Raw genomic sequence first — 17,316 nt, 5'->3', positions numbered from 1 at the left:
ATTTCGACAGCATCACACTTGCTCGTAAAGGGTAGGTAACCCACGATGTTATTAGCGTTAAAGGAACCAACTATTTTTAATTTAAATTCATTAATTAAGTCTTATAATATGAAAAGCGTACTGTACTGAATACCTATACCATTAAATTTTTTATCCATTATTGTCAAATAAATATTATTTATCATAATTATGGAACTAAAAATGTGACGGGTTATCCACCCTCGTAAAAAGGAACCCACATCCGCGGTATTTGGGTAACAGTGGTCCATTACCACGGTAATAGGCGATTTAGACATGTTAGTTTTGATAATTATTTTTTCCTTTATAAGTTTCTAAAACAAGGCCAGAAACTAAAATAATATAAACTTTAATTAACAAACTAACATAAAAAAATATGTCTTGGTTTATACACCTCCGGTTTATGCTTCATTTTTGGCTCTTTTTGGAAAACTTGCTTAACCCCCTCGTTAATAGGGGTACTTACCTTACCTTGTATTTTTCATATCTAAACTTATCAAATCGTAATTTTGGTCACTATGAAGCGCACGGTCACTAACAGTGGCGGTGGCCAATTGTGGCAGACAGAGCATGGCGGGGCGGATCTCTCCACGCAGTCACACCGCTATTGCTGTTATATTTTCAAGGTGAGCACCAGTGCTCGCTTTGAGCAGTATGCTCGCTTTGGGCCCCCCTCCTCGTAGCTACAATGGCAAACTATTGATATCTAACTACTACTAACTATTGACTATTGATTTCACGACAGGTCTGGCCTAGTGGGTAGTGACCCTGCCTGTGAAGCCGACGGTCCTGGGTTCGAATCCTGGTAAGGAACTGGAAGAGATCCCTTGAAGGGATAAGTTCGCCTTTGTACTAATGACGAATGTTATTTTTCCTGTTTTGTTTTGATTTTTGTACAATAAAGTGTTTTACTACTACTACTACTAGGACAAATTATTTGTGCGATGAACACAAATATTTGTTCCTGAGTCATGGGTGTTTTCTATGTATATAAGTATGTATTTATCTTTATAAGTATGTATATCGTCGCCTAGCAGCTATAGTAGGTACAAGCTTTGCTTAGTTTGGGGCTAGGTTGATCTATGTAAGATGTCCCCAGATATTTTATTTATTTATTTTTATTTATTTAATTTAATGTATTAATTACTTCACCATCACTACATTTTTGTGTGGCTCAAAGTACAAAAAACAAAACCTGCAGTGCGTGGGTTGGCCATAAACAAAGCAACAGCTGCTCTGTAGTATGTGGCAAAAAAATTACTGCATACTCGAGAAGCCGCGAAAAATGGATGAGGTATGCAACAGATCGTTATCTCGCAATAATAATATAATTTAGCCTATATGCGTCCACTGCAGTGCTGGGCACAGGCCTCCTCTCAAGAGAAGGTTAAGGCTATAGTCGCCACGCTGGCCAAATGCGGGTTGGGGAATTCACATAAACCTTTAAATTTCTTTGCTGATGTATGCAGGTTGCCTCACGATGTTTTCCTCAGGTACATATTCCGAAAAACTCATTGGTACGAGCCAGGATTTGAACCCGCGACCTCCGGATTGAAAGTCGGACGTCAGATCCACTCGGCCAGCACCGCTTGACTTTCGCGATCATTCACGCAAAATGTTTAGTATTTAATCTCTAAATTTAAAAATACCTTTTAAATTGTGTCATAATATTTTCAATAATGTTAATATCCAGAGAGGAAAATCATCATCATCTTGCTCGCGTTGTCCCAGTATTTTTGCCACGGCTCATGGGAGCCTGGGGTCCACTAAACTTAGCAACTCATATTCATAACTAGGCCTTATTGGGATAAGTCCGGTTTCCTCACGATGTTTTCCTTCACCGAAAGGCGACTGGTAAATATCAACTGATATTTCGAACATAAGTTCCGAAAAAGTCATTGGCACGAGCCGGGGTTTGAACCTGCAACCACTGGACTGCAAGTCCCACGCTCTTGCCGGGCCACCGCAATATCCAGAGAGAAAAATAAGCAATACCTACTTTTGTATGGAAAGGCGATTACGCTGTCGTCCACTTTCGTCTTAAGATCATAATTATTATCATAAATAAATGACCGCATCGCATCTCATAGCCAGCCATTGTTAAGAGTAAGGTTATCATCGGTCTCGTATTACATACTTTATTGAGACAAACCGCTGTAAAAGCACCCAGTGCCATAACGACATAACCGCCTATGGAACCAATGCGTTTCATGTCATTTTACTATAGGTTAGCCGTGTAACGAGTAGTTTAATTGCCCATAAAGACGAAGTACGCACTTCACTAACTATACTCTGGGAAATAATGCGTTTACTGTTCATTATTCAAATAGTTAACAAGAAAAATATTGCATCACAGTTATTTTTAACATTTTATACAAAACACTTTTACTACAAAATTGACTGCCTTTTATGACACTGATATTACTGATAATCAATAGACAGTGTTAAACAGATTCAGACAGTAGATAAAAATGCCTCGTTTCGGATGTTTAAGTTTTTTGTTTATACTTAGTTATGTAAAAAAAAATATTTTCTATACGAAAAATATGTGAGATATTTTTATTTCCTGGATAAAACATGCTAGCACTAAGTGGATGGCTATGTAATCCATACAGGCCGTTCCAGAACGCTGTAAGGTATTTTTTAAATTATATGATGATTCTTGTTGTTTTTTGTTACTTTCTTTTTAAGCTTATAATAAATTTAAAAGTGGAAAAATTACTGTCTTGGGTGAGACTTGAACTCACGGCCTCTGGATCGTTACTCCAGCGCTCTGCCATCTGAGCCACCAAGACCTCATCCATAGCCAGCAAATCTTTCCACCATATTACGGGTCAAGGGGACCCCAGCCACTTTTAAATTTATTCTAAGCTTAGTAGCATCGTTAGCAGACGTTTCGGCTTGTCAAAAATTAAAACTTTCTTTTTAGCTTAAAATATCGTATATTTTTTTCAGAGTATCATTAGTCACTGCAAATAAAGTAGCCTACTGCCCGATTCGCGGCCCGATTACTGACATATCGATTCGAACTTTAAGATACGTCAATTAATAGATCTAGAAACGATATGGATGACACATCTAATCCATATCGTTTCTAGATCTATTAATTGATGTATCATAAAGTTCGAATCGGGCCGATTGTCTGTTGAATTTTTGTTTCTGTGACATGTTTTTTTATTATATTAATCGTGTAACATGTACGTAATTTTCTCTCTAAACAAATACACTTAATATTGCATCAATAAACGCTTATTCTTTCACCACTGCTTTCCACCATCATACGTTTGTATGGAGAATCAATCGTCCCATGTCCTCTTCCCGTAACCATTTCTCTATATCGGCACTATTTTTACAACGGTCACCCAACAACCCATTGTGCTGTTTTTGCGCAATATGACTGACTTGGTAACGTATTCTCCGTCATATATTTTTCCTATTTGCATCGCTGAATAAGGTATAGCGTTAACGTCAATATCCTTTACCAAATAATTTCCTTTCCTTATTTTGCATCCAATAGGCGACATACCGAATAATTGTAACAATATTTGAATGAAAGGGCTTGTATAAGTCAAATGTTTCATTATTGCTGCCGTCTCGATGGTACCCTCGGCTGTTTTTCTTCCAACAATAACTGTTACTTCCAAGTCTGACACTGAAAAGTCCTTCTCCACTGTCAAATTAAATTTGAACCGATTGTTATATATGCCTTTGTAGACTTCTATATCAAGTGAATAGGGTATTTCTTTGGCATACGGGAATTCTAGATTTGTGCAGTTTTTGATACTGATGAGGTTGGCTTTATATTTTTTACAAGAACAATATAAAATATTCGAATATATTATGATTAGTAAATATTTCATGATCTTGTATTTTTTAGAAATAAATACGAGCGGATTGTATTAAAAGTAGTGTTACAATAACACGTGTACTGGATGGAACGATTAATTAAACATTAGTTCTATACCTAATTTTTGTCATTAGGTATTGTCAGTAACTCCAAACTTCAAATTATTACAGTATTGTTATGATAGAAATATAAACATGATTGCTTTCGCAATTTTATATACTTATATTATAGGTTATCTAGTATGAAGTCTAAACTTAGTGATGATAATAATCTTATTGTAAATCTAAAAAAAAAACACAGTTAATCCAACTTCAAACTTACAATAGTAAATCTTTTGATGTAACTACCGACTTCCTTAGGCACTGGTCGTCTTAGTGAGGTTAAATATTTTGAGTTATGGAGGTTTATGGCTCTGAATGGCATTTTATTTCGTGTTAACGAGGATTTCGCCTTATCGAGGTCGACGGCAACTAGGAACCGAAAAACTTTTGTCTGTCTGTCTGTCTATCTGTTACCTCTTCACGCTTATACGACTGAATCTCTTTGGATGAATATTGGTATAGAGATAGTTTTAGGCCCGGGCGAAGGACGTAGGGTATTTTTTTATTAATCATCATCATCATTCCACGAAGACAAGTTAATCATTAAAATATTCGAATACATTTCCAGATTTTCTGGAAGTGCCTATTTACTTAACTGATATTAAACGTGAGATCGCCAGTAACGCCTAGCGAGTAGATCTGAAGATCGTCGGCATAAAGGCGATAATGTGAAGTAATTGAATCAATGAAAATAGAGAACAACAAAGGAGACATCACGCCGCCTTGCGGAACGCCGGCCAACGTGTTGCACCAAGAAGAAAGGGTCTCTTCTTGGTACAACACATATCATCTACCTTTATACTATGAGACCATACGATTATTGCAGGAGATATTAAGAGAGCGTAGTGTTCCAAGGATAAAGTCAAAATCGACGGTATTAGTATTACCTATACGCATTACTAAAATCTATCTGCATTAACACCGTCGGTAATGAATGATTGATAAATAACTGCACTCGTGAATATCACTGACGACCCGGGCGGAGATGAATAAAGTAGCCATACTATACCTAAATAGCAAAATAATTATTCAAACTGTTATCTGATTCCTAGCACAAATTCTGAAAAATAAAATAATTATGGTGTAGGTACGTATATTAAAATGCGTAGTTGTATAACATAATCATTGAATCGAATTAAACACAATGAAGATATCTACCTGTTATGGTAATGTAAAATTGCTTGGTTTAATTTCATGATAGAATGATATATTATTATCTATTCGTAATATTATGATAGCACACGCAGTGCAAGTGTTATTTTAAACGTCAAACATCAAACATCATCAACATCAACATCAGCATAACACCTGTGCTATCAAAATCGTTGCAGACTTTTCTTGGTCTAACTCTACTCATATTTAATATTTCATATTTTAATAAAATATTAAGCGACGGCTATTTATAATCTTACCTAGAACTAAAAACCGGTTATCTAAAAGCTATTCCGGCTACGCTCGCGTGCGACAACGCCATCTATCCATCACTGAGATAAAGCGAGCGAATACTTTCTACCCTCGATTTGCATAAAGCCTAGAAATTGTTTCCAACTCGGTAGAATAACAATTAGATGTTCCACTAATTTGTTCGCAGACGGGATTGTAGACGCCATTTTGAAAGGTCAATCTGTCTCGATTGACTGTCATTAATTGGGTTGAAGAGTTCTAAGTGTTTTAACCATAGAGATTTGGTTTGAAAGTCGAAGCTAATAGATGATTGTTACAATGAAAATGGTTTTAATGGCCCAATTCGGACAATGCTCATAAGATGTCACAGCGACACGATACCGATCTGTCAGTGTCAAAAGTGACGTTCTTGATTGAAAAAATGTCACTTTTGACACTAACAGATCGGTAGCGTGTCGCTGTGGCATCTTATAAGCATTGTTCGAATTGGGCCGTGACTCGACAATATCTGTATATAATTTTTTAACCAACGGATAACTGTTATTGGCCTAATATTATGTAATAATACTTTGTAAGTTGTATGTTTACGGCTGTTATTGTCCTGAATACCAATAAAAAAATAAGAATTTAGCCAAAATGTTTCAGTATTTCCGCGACTGCAATCTTGCGGCGAATCAAGCGAATATAAATTATAATTTTCATATTTGTCTAGTATGTCGAGTTAGGGTGTTGCTTATTTCGTCAAAATTAAAATTTTCTTTGTCTCACCCCCTTAAATTATTCTCTTTAACTAAAAAATAAATGTGGATTTATTTCAGAATTTTTAATTTCGTTTTAGGGGTCGCTACCGAATTTAGAAAATTTGGATCCTTCATACAAGATTTTTTTTTTAATTTTGTTTCTTTTTTTTTAAGCCAGACAGTGAGTCAAATTTATATGTAATTCTCAAAAGTAGGTATAGTCGAACGAGCGAGCGAAGCGAAGCGAAGCGAAGTTCTTACATTCGACTTTGAACACGCGGCTGGCTAGCGGCACGTCCCGGCATTTCGATGTTTTTAAGCTGAACAGTCAGAAGATAGTTTGATACTCAAGAACTTAAGTAAATTTGTTATAATTTAAATGAAATTGGGTAAACGTGTAGTCGAGGGCATTATATTTTAGTCATTAAATTATGAGCAGGTCCGATCAAGGGGTTATTGAGCTAGAAGAGCTTAGAAGGCCAAAAAGCTGTTTGTGAGAGGTCTTGCTATTCTGGTCATTTTTTTGCAAGAAACATGGTCGAGTTTAGTATCAAATGAAAGTGCTCGACTTACACTTTTATAATATCGTTTTTAAATTTACTATTTTGAAATAATTAGCAAGATAAAAATAAAATAGAATAAACATAATATATGTATTTGACATTTGACAGGAAATATTGCTTAAATCTATCAGTTAAGGGCTCCACAGACCTTGCAATAAATCCACGCGATCTTTGATCCATTGCCGCCTATAGAGCGACATAAAATAGTAGAAATAAAATAAAATGGGACTCAAAAATGTCCATACTAAATTGTTGCCATGTGTAAGAATTTTACGTTAAAAATGTGACAGTTACGTAGAAAGAGGCGCCCTCATTTATTTTCTATTATTTTATGTCGCACTATACGAGTACCGAAGTAGGTGCAACAAAGTCAATCGCTATATAATTTTTGGTTAACCGCGAGTTCTCAGTTCGGGGCGAACTACTAGTTAATATACATTTATAAAAAAAAAACCTGTTTTAGGAGTGAGCACTGCTGAATCAATATTTAGAATACCTAAAACACGCATAACAAGCTTTAAAAAAATTGTGGTATTATTTTATGTTACACTGCACATGAATACACCCTGACCCGTTGTCTCATAAAGAAAAAACTAAAAAAAAAAACAAAAAAAAACATCCTGTATGGAGGGTCCAAATTTTCAAAATTCGGTAGCAACCCCTAAAACGTAATTAAAAATTATGAAAAAAATCCACATTTATTTTTTAATCAAAGAGAACAAATTAAGCGGGTGAGACGTAGAAAATTTTAACTTCGACGAAATAAGCAACACCCTAATTCCCCCCCTAACTTCCCCAAATTATAAATCATGACGTCATTTACGAGTACATTAAAAGTAAAATAAGTGGAAATAAACCAGCCATCATCCATCGTACAAGTAATAGGAAGTATCGTAAGATTTATTGTTCCCAGCCAGATAACGATCCCCGCAAAAACTTGTAACATGAATTTAAAGTTTGCAAAGTTAAATGGTATTCCGAATGTATCCCCTTGTTTACATTTGCGGGTTGTGTATGATTTTACGGAGGTGAATAAAAGCATGTAGGTACATACGATTGGTGTCATTATACTTCGTTTTTTTACCATTAGAAAGAAGGTAAGCGATCTTGACATGTCTTTTCTTCGAGCAACACGGAAGGGAGGCGGCATTCGCACTATTTCCCCTCTGCCGAGGTACAAGATTAGCGCGTCAATCTAATCTAGCGCGGGTAATAAAACTAGTTGCACTTGGATTTTTCACTAGACCGAGTCCAGACGCGCGCGTGAACACTGCTGCACAAAAATTTTATACGAAGTTAGATATGTCTTTGCTATGTATAAAACAAGTGAATTTTAATTTGTGTATCTTGGTGAGGACTGTTGTGGAGGAAAATGCATGTTTAATTTTAATACAACCTTATGTAAATTTGACTCTGGTTGTTTTCCTAATTAATAAAATAAAATAATCTTTAGTGATAAAAGTAAACTAACCAAAGTGTCTTCATTTTAAAGCAAGCTTCAAATAAATATATTATATTTTAATAATTATTTAAAAGGAACGTAAATACACTAAAATGTTAAGAATGAACTATACGTATTAACCCGTCGAACGCCCAATATACAACAAATTAATGCAAAGCAATTTGATCCATAGTGATCTGTAGTAGGTAACACACGTCCGATACTTAATCGCTACCCAAATTGAGTTAGTATCACACGTGTGATAGTAGGGCGCTCCACGGGTTAATTTGCACACTGGTCACTTTTGTGCGAATCACACATTAACTCATTAGCGCCCACACCTACTTTTTGGAACCCACCATTTTTATAATGCTGTTAGGTAGAGTTACTTATGAGAATCTAACACCGTAACCCAACAACCGTGACCTCACAAGTCATGCTAAGTGGTTAAATGTTATAATATATTTTTCTTATTAAGGAAGTTAAATTTCACCAAACGAACCTAATGATCCCATAACAAACTCTAAGCCCTTCGCAAACGAACACAAAACTCGGCCTATTAGAAAATTTCCAAACAATAACATTAACCTACGACATCGTAATACGATAAGCGAATTTCCAGCCACATTACCATAGATAACCACGTCACAAACACAATAATTATACGGGAACTTCCACAGATAATGGACGACTGAAAATTTCAGCGCTCCTGAAAATGCTTTCAGTTGTTCGCGAATCGTAAGGCGGGCGGCAGTGCCTGGTGAGAGTTCTCGGCGGGCGGCCGCCGTCGGTTTTTATCGCTATCGTGAGTTGAATGAACAGCTGACTTTGACATTTAGTGTCATTGTGTTGTGTTGTTTTGGATTGCGTGTGCTAGGTAAGTTCTGAATTTAAGGTGTAGGTAGGTCAGTAACGGTTTTCGACGACTTTTGATTGGTTAAACTTTATTTAGACCGCATAAGAAAATAATAAAGCAGTTCAAGTCTAGCTATTAGGATAAATAAATTAAAGAGATTTTTGTAAAAAAGACTAGCTTCTGCCCTGACTTCGTCTGCGTGGAATTATGTTAATAATTGATAAAAACTACCCTATGTCCTTCCCCGGGCATCTAAAGTACCTCCGTATCAAGTCTCATCTCGTCTAGAGGTAAAGACACGAGTTTTTCCGCATTTATAATATTAATAGGGATTACTAGGTATTTTGCCTTAAATAGTTTTAATTCTTTGTAAACTAGCGACATGTATTCAGTCCTCTCGCGTATATCGTCATAGCAATAGCAGCCAATGGAAAACTCATTCAATTGCTAACCGTATTCCCGTGCAATAAATACCAAATTCAAACTGGTCTACCAATGACAGTGCTGTTATGCGCGGGGTAGTTTTGCAGTTGCAAAAATTGAAAAAGTAAACTTTTTACGCGAAGATTCATGTTTTTAATAAGTGTGTTTTGGTTTTTGGTTTAACCCCACCGTAGTTTCCATTTTCTAAAGTGCCCTCGAATTACGAGTATGTTTAATTATGATGAGGCGCGGTGAGGCGGGAAAGCGGTGGTGGCCGAGTGGATATGACGTCCGACTTTCAATCCGGAGGTCGCGGGTTCAAATCCTGGCTCGTACCAATGAGTTTTTCGGAACTTATGTACGAAATATCATTTGATATTTACAACTTGCTTTTCGGTGAACGAAAACATCGTGAGGAAACCTGCATACATCCGCGAAGAAATTCAAATTCAAAGGTGTAATTCATTGGGCCAGCGTGGGGACTATAACCCAAGCCCTCTTGGGAGTGAGAGGAGGCCTGTGCCCAGCAGTGGGACGTATATAGGCTGAATGATGATGATGATGATGATTATGAGGACATTAAACCTCAAATGTCTTAAATAGGTATGTTATGACTAGGGTTTGCAATCCGGATCCGAAATGTATGAAATTATCCGGATCTGGATCCGGATCCGTGGATATTCCCATACATTTCGGATCCGTCGTGCAAACCCTAGTTATGACTTATATGAGTATTATTTTGATAAACGCATTTAAGATTTATAATATCGCAAACTTTCTTAGCCAATTTTTTTTATAAAATTATTGTGGAAAAGCAATTAAATCTGATCTTTATGTATATGTAAATTTTAAACATTGTTTTTTAATCGAGTTAAATGCAACAATTTCTTATGAGATGAATGACAATTATTATTAATTACTAATACATATACGAATTGATATTCTACTTAGCAAGGAATCTGTAACAAAAAAGGCTTCATCAAGTTTGAACATACCTAATAAGAAATTTTTATAATAAATAAATATAATTTTTCGATGAATCTCTTACACACACATACCTTAGGTAGGTATGTGTGTGATCTTACTAAAAATAAATTATCAGATTTAATTGGTTATACGAACACATGCAAAGATGCTTCGTTGATTAGACTACATGTGATCAACAGCACCATTAATCTAGCCCATTCAACCAAAAAGGATGTAAGTGCCTTATAATTTCCACTTATATAAGTCGTTTATAATTAAACAACATGCAATCTTAAGAATCACTTTAGAGTAACAAAGGCGTAAGCGCCCGAAAACTTGTATTAACTTAAGTCATTTATGTCTTCGGGTTATTTAACTTCAGCATCGGTTCCGGTGACTCAGGGCAATCGCAGGCGCAGCCGGTTTGATTTATTCGCCGTACGATTTTAACTTATGCACTCATTTGCGCGTGTCCGTCGGTTTTGTTTTTCAGAGAGCAAAATGACTTGGAAATGTGAAGGGTTGTGAGACAGACTGTCTTTCGTCTTTTTCATAAGCAGAAAACTTATTTGTACAGTTAGTTGCATTGCATTGCAATAACGTTACTCTACATACGTTCATCATCATCATCATCCTGTCCTAGCCGGATTTGCCTCGGCGACTGGATATTCACTGGCTAGTTAGAGCGACGATCGTGAGCTCTCAGGTGGCTGACGTAGCCTATTTTTGAGGAGACATACGTTATTACTACGGCAACAACAGGGAAATTGACCGTGACGCCATCCGCGTCAAAGCCGCAGCAGTAAGTACTTAACGCTAGAAAAATTTGACACAACCTTCACATATTTCAGTTTGGCCCTATGATTGACTGGTAGAGCCTGCCATGAGGCCAATGAGGCATTAAATCTGCCATTTGTACCTTTTTTGAAGTGCGATAAAGTTAAAATAAATAAGGGTAACATTCCATTTCTGACCGCAGCTGCACTACTAGTACTAAACGCGTCGGTGTTATTGTCAATTTCCATAGTAAAATGAATGGTAGTGCTGCTGTCGTTGGAAATGGACTGTCACCTTAAATATAACAGCTGGTGCAGTCGCCATCTGATTGTAGCCTGTATTAGGGATTCTCAAAAACCTTATTTAGAACCTATTTTACCGGCCTCCTAGCCTAGTCGGTAATGACCCTGCCTACGAAGCAGGAGGAGGTTCGAATCCCGGTAAGGGCATTTTTAACACTTTAAACTCTCGCGTTTTGTACACATATTTAATTACACAAACGGGTCTACCGCGATATAATTTCATTGTTTTTACCTTTAATTCCGACGTTTCAGCTGAGTTGCACCAGCTGAGTTGTATTAATATCTCTGTTGACATTTGTTGGGACGTCAGTCTTTCCGTGACCACAGCTGGTGTAAGTCAGCTGAAACGTCGGAATTAAAGGTAAAAACAATGAAATTATATCGCGGTAGACCCGTTTGTGTAATTAAATAAGGGCATTTTTGTACCTGAGTTATGGATATTTTCTACGTATGTAAGTTACATACCCGTATTGTATTTAATTTTATCATCGTCTATTTACCCACAACACAAGCCTTATTGAACTTACTGTGAGACTAATTCGATTTGTGTAAGATTGTCCTTAAAATATTTATTATTCATTTATTTATTTTTCTTCTTAGGTTAGGTCATTTATAAAAACACACAACTGACACAACACACACAAACCCACACAATCCGACACCAGACCAGAAGATGCAACGGAGCCACGCTGTTTTGTCGACTAAATAGTATTATTAGTATTAATAGTATTAAATACTACTAGAAGACAACAAAATTTCAATTTACAAGCAAGGAAATATTAATATGTAGTAATATCTAGTTATAATAAAAAAAAATACGTAAACTATTCATTCATGATAAAATTTCCATTATATCGTCTTAAATATTTTTTTTCTGTTTTATTGAACACCCACGTCATTTTATTAAATAACCATGTAACGATAAAGCACACAAATTGTATAAGGTCCTTAATAATTAAATCTGGCCTTGTACGGGTTAAGACACTTAGAGGTTTTTACGACTCAAACAAAAATCGCTATGTAACATATTTTTGAAAAAAATTTTTTTCACGCTATTGAAACTAAACTATCATTTCAGATAATTCCGTAATATATGTAAAAGTGCAAATACTTTTGTCATAAAAATATTGATTTGTATATGTTCAATAATTATCGAAATAAACAGTTTTTTGTGTCTCCTGTAAAGTAGGTTAAAAACACATGGCGACTTTTGCACGCACAGCGACGATTTAGTTCTAGGTTTATAAAATACATATGTATGTTAGTCTGTAAGGTATTTGTAATATGGGCCTTGTTGCCTGATTTAAATTACTAAATAAATAAATAAAATGAATATAAAAATACAAAAACACATAAAAAACAATAGAAAATACGTATAAACACATTATAATATTTATTTATTTATTTTTATTTATTTTATATTTGCAAGTGGACCATCTGACCCGTGTTATCGTTTCTTCGCCGGGTTAATTCCATCTACATTATGCCGTATTTGTATTCCCTTTTTTCCGGGACACCCGTAAATTATGGCGATAAATTTGCCGGGACACATACCCGTCCTCTGGATTAATTAAACCTTATAAGTTCATTCAGGGATTATTCTAGGCCTACTTATTGTGAATTAGGCCGTAAGTACATCATCGGGGAAAATTTCAACTGCCTGGCTATCACGGTTCATGAGATACAGCTTGGTGACAGACAGACCTGACAGACAGACAGACAGACAGACCTGACAGACAGACAGGCGGACAGTGGACCCTTTGGGTACGGAACCCTAAAAACATGATATGTTTTCTTCAGCCAAAAAAGAATTGTCATTATTTCTATACCTACTAATTAAATGTATAGCTTACATTTATAGATTTCAAATATAAATAACCTAGCAACAGACAGCGAAATATTATTTGCACTACTTTTAAAAATAAACTCCAGAAATATCGTGATTGCACATCCTGTCTTGTAATCCCTGTCACGTCGCAGCTGTCTCTGTCGCTCGCCTTTCGACGGAGCGGGACGGCACGTCAAACTGATGATACAGTCAGACAGAATAGCGCAAAATAAATGAAAATATAAAATATTTGGGGCAAACTTTCACGGATCGACCTAGCCCCAGACAAAGCAAAGCTACACATAATTTTGATACTAGGCGGCGGAAATTAAAGGAAAAATTCAGCGCATCCGGCAAAATTTGAACTTGCGACTTTATGGAACAATCCGGTCCAATCGCTCTTGACAACTTACTTCTTACTTCGCACGCTTCTTAGACCAAGCATAAAGAAGGTATAGAGGGAAATGCTTGGAACACAATTTTTGACTCCCTAACTTAGTTTGGACTAGTTACTTGGAGGATCTAACCAAACGGAGTACTTAGCCAGTAACAGGCGTTCCCCATTGTCGAAAATAGGCGGCCAATGGTTATACACATTGTATGGACTGACGTTTATCTAACATGGCTATTTTTACGTTACGTATACATTTGACGTGCCCTTCTGTTTTGTACAGAAAATTACAGACAAGGCGTCTCCGTTTGGTTATATCCTCCAAGACTAGTTAGGAGGTGAACAAATGAAAAATTCCCCGCCCGAAGCCATTGAGCCGGGGGGAGAGGGGGTTTGAAGGTCCTATTTTTGATATCTTCACTTCCTAACTAGTCCAAACAAAGTTACGAAGTCAAAAATTGTGTTCTGAGCATTTCCCTCTATAAATTTTTTTGAGCATTCGTTGCCTGACCTATCGGGTAAGCTTCGATAGCTCAGGTAAAGAGCGATTGGACCGGTGTTCCAAAAGGTCGGAAGTTCGAATCATGCCCGAAGCGGTCAATTTAACATCTTTTTTTATTAATTTTTTATTTAAATTTTTTTTTTGTCATGTAACATAAATAAATTCGTAGTCCGAGTGTACATGATTTGAACCGATGCCAATACACCTCGCGAAGCTGAATGAAGATGAGATGTCATGTGAATGTGCCAGCGTGTATATTCCACTGATAGTACTTTGAAGTCTGTATGGGCTTCATTATACTGGAAATAATAAGTCAATACTAAATTGTTAATTACACCGCTTAGCTTGTATTTGTATATCTTATTTAGTTTTCTTTTTAGCTTATTCACACATTAATTAGTTGGTTAATTAGAATGACGAAATACCGATGACGTGATAATAACAATACCCGTATTTCATTTGAAACTATGTATTGTTGTAAATTAATGCTCACGATTCCAAATTTAATCCTTGTGACACAACCCATTAGCACCCACACCCATTTTTTGGAACCCGCCATTTTTAGGGTTCCGTACCCAAAGGGTAAAAACGGGACCCTATGACTAAGACTCTGCTGTCCGTCTGTCCGTCAGTCAGTCTGTCACCAGGCTGTATCTCATGAACCGTGATAGCTAGACAATTGAAATTTTCACACATGATGTATTTCTGTTGCCGCTATAACAACAAATACTAAGAACAGAGTAAAATAAATATTTAAGTGGGGCTCCCATACAACAAACGTGATTTTTGACCGAATTTAAGCAACGTCGGGCGGGGTCAGTACTTGGATGGGTGGCCGTTTTTATAGATAATGCTACGGAACCCTTCGTTTGCGAGTCCGACTCGCACTTGGCCGGTTCTTTTTAAATAAAAATCCATACTTCGTCAGCGCGTAGGTCTATAATTAAACACAAAATTATTTTACACATTTATATAGTGTATATGCACATTTGCAGCTGCGTGTACCTAATAATTTTGTTAACAGACGAAAAACGGTATTAAAAACGGTATGCGCTATTAAGTTTAAACAAATAACCAATTCGTTGCTGTCCCGCAGTCGAATAAAAACAGAACGACAATAAACAATGCAAACGTCTTCAGCACACCGGCACGATATATCGCATTCGAATGTCGCAATTTCGTTCGATCCATCACAATCGCGGGCACATGCCGAGTGAGTAATGCAGCCTTAATCGAGCCTACGGCTAGGCTCGACTTACATCGAATACCGATTTGTACAATCTACAGTAACTTTTATTACAAGCTTTTATTTAACTTGCCCTGTTAGTTTGTACGTTTGTTAGTTATACAATTTTGGAAGCTAAATTTGACCCACTTCCCGATTTTCGATTGAGTTGAAAATTTGGTACCTAATGTAAGTCGGGTGGCAATGCAATATTATGGTACCATCGAGCTGATCTAATGATGGAGACAGGAGGTGGCCAAATGAACTCTGCGATGAAACAACGCAACCTAATTGTGCTTGGGGTTTCTTGAATTATCTTTAATTCGACATTAAGAGACCATATACATCTCTAAGTGATTGTAGTACGTTCAAATCACGTTATTTTGAATTGGTAGTTGCAGTTAGTTGTATTTTATAATTGTTGATGTATTATTATTATTTTTGCTTGTATGTAAATTCAATTCGCCACTTGTACCATCCCACTAACCCGGGTTTAACCCGTTAAATCGTTAACCCAGTGGTAAATTGTACTGGTAACCATTGTAACTCCAGGTTTAACCGGTTAACACCGGGTTAATGGAATAGCGCAAGTGGCCCTAATTACAAATCTAAACGCAATCGCCGTCGCCATCAGTAACATCAAAGAGAATAGAGTGTATAGAGGCGGATTGACAAAGTAAATTATGTAGCCACTGTAAATTTACTGCCATCTTTCGACAGAAGATTAAAACTATTAGAACGCCATTTGACTTTGATCCTTATTCTTTCACTGCACAACAAATTAACACATAATTAATTTGTTAAATATTGAAATTAACGCCATCTACTCGACTGCAGGCCAATCGCTCGAAAATATTGCACCATACCTTTGGCCTACTCTCGAGTAGATGGCGTTAATATTAATATTTCACAATTTAACACATATAAATTATCAGTGAAAGAATAATGATCAAAGTCAAATGGCGGTCTAACAGGTTTAATCTTCTGTCGAAAGATGGCAGTAAATGTACTATAGCTACATAATTTACCGTGACAGTAACTCTCTATTTCAAATTCTCTTTGGTAATATGCTGACATCATTGAACGTAATAATGTCTTTACTAAATTGTCAATTCCGATATGAGATATACCAAACAAGATTTGCGTAGCGTGTTTGCTCAGACGCGGTTAGCAAACATTGCCGGAGTCCGTATTGGTGTTTTCAGATCATATCGTAATATTGAGGCTTGAGGATTCAATAACCGGGCCTCGGGTACCGGTTCCATTTTCAAGCCATTATCTTTATTTGACATATACCTTTTCATTTCGGTTCTTTCCGAACCCGTTTTTTGAAAGGTTTGAGGCGGTTTTATTAACCGGTTTATAACAACAAAAATACCAAACTGTACGAAGATTAACGAGAAAGATTTACAATTTTTTTTTAAATGTTTCGGTAGGTATTTTAACAGATATAGCAAGTGCCATTATTAGGAAAAGAAACACGGCTCTGTCAATGTAAAAAAGTGCAATTGGTGAGGACAGCAATTTTGATTTAGAAAACGTTTTTAAAAGTCAATTTCTTTAAATATAAAAGTCACTGAGTTGTTTGTTCTATGTGTAGGAATTATTAGAATAAATAAAATATATGTTTTTCACTAGGCGAACTCCACTGCATTGCATGTACTGGGCTAGTTCTTTAAAAAATGCTGATGAATAAAAAGGTAAATTTTAATGATTTAATAAGCGGCTGATTAAATCGTTCTTACATATTTTTAAATCGTGTCTGTATGTCGATCGGGTCTCAGCCTTCCATGCCTTTATGTCAAACAATAAACTAAATGGCGGACCATATCTGAAAATTTACCGTAATTATCACTAATTTCGCCCATAATTTTTTTCGTTCGCAAGTGTCAGTGTCGCGTACTGTTTTAATTTTTGTTCATATTTAAAGGC

The 17,316-nt window shown here is 36.3% G+C and overlaps 1 non-coding gene across 1 annotated transcript; it reads right to left on the bottom strand.

The window, feature by feature from the left end:
- Window positions 1–2,740: 2,740 nt before the first annotated feature.
- Window positions 2,741–2,813, bottom strand: Trnav-aac (transfer RNA valine (anticodon AAC)). The gene has a single exon. It is a non-coding gene; the product is annotated as a tRNA-Val (tRNA).
- Window positions 2,814–17,316: the final 14,503 nt, after the last annotated feature.

The sequence above is a fragment of the Cydia splendana genome, chromosome 3, assembly GCF_910591565.1.
Source record: "Cydia splendana chromosome 3, ilCydSple1.2, whole genome shotgun sequence".
NCBI lineage: Eukaryota > Metazoa > Arthropoda > Insecta > Lepidoptera > Tortricidae > Cydia > Cydia splendana.
This window is presented reverse-complemented; position numbering and strand designations above follow the sequence as displayed.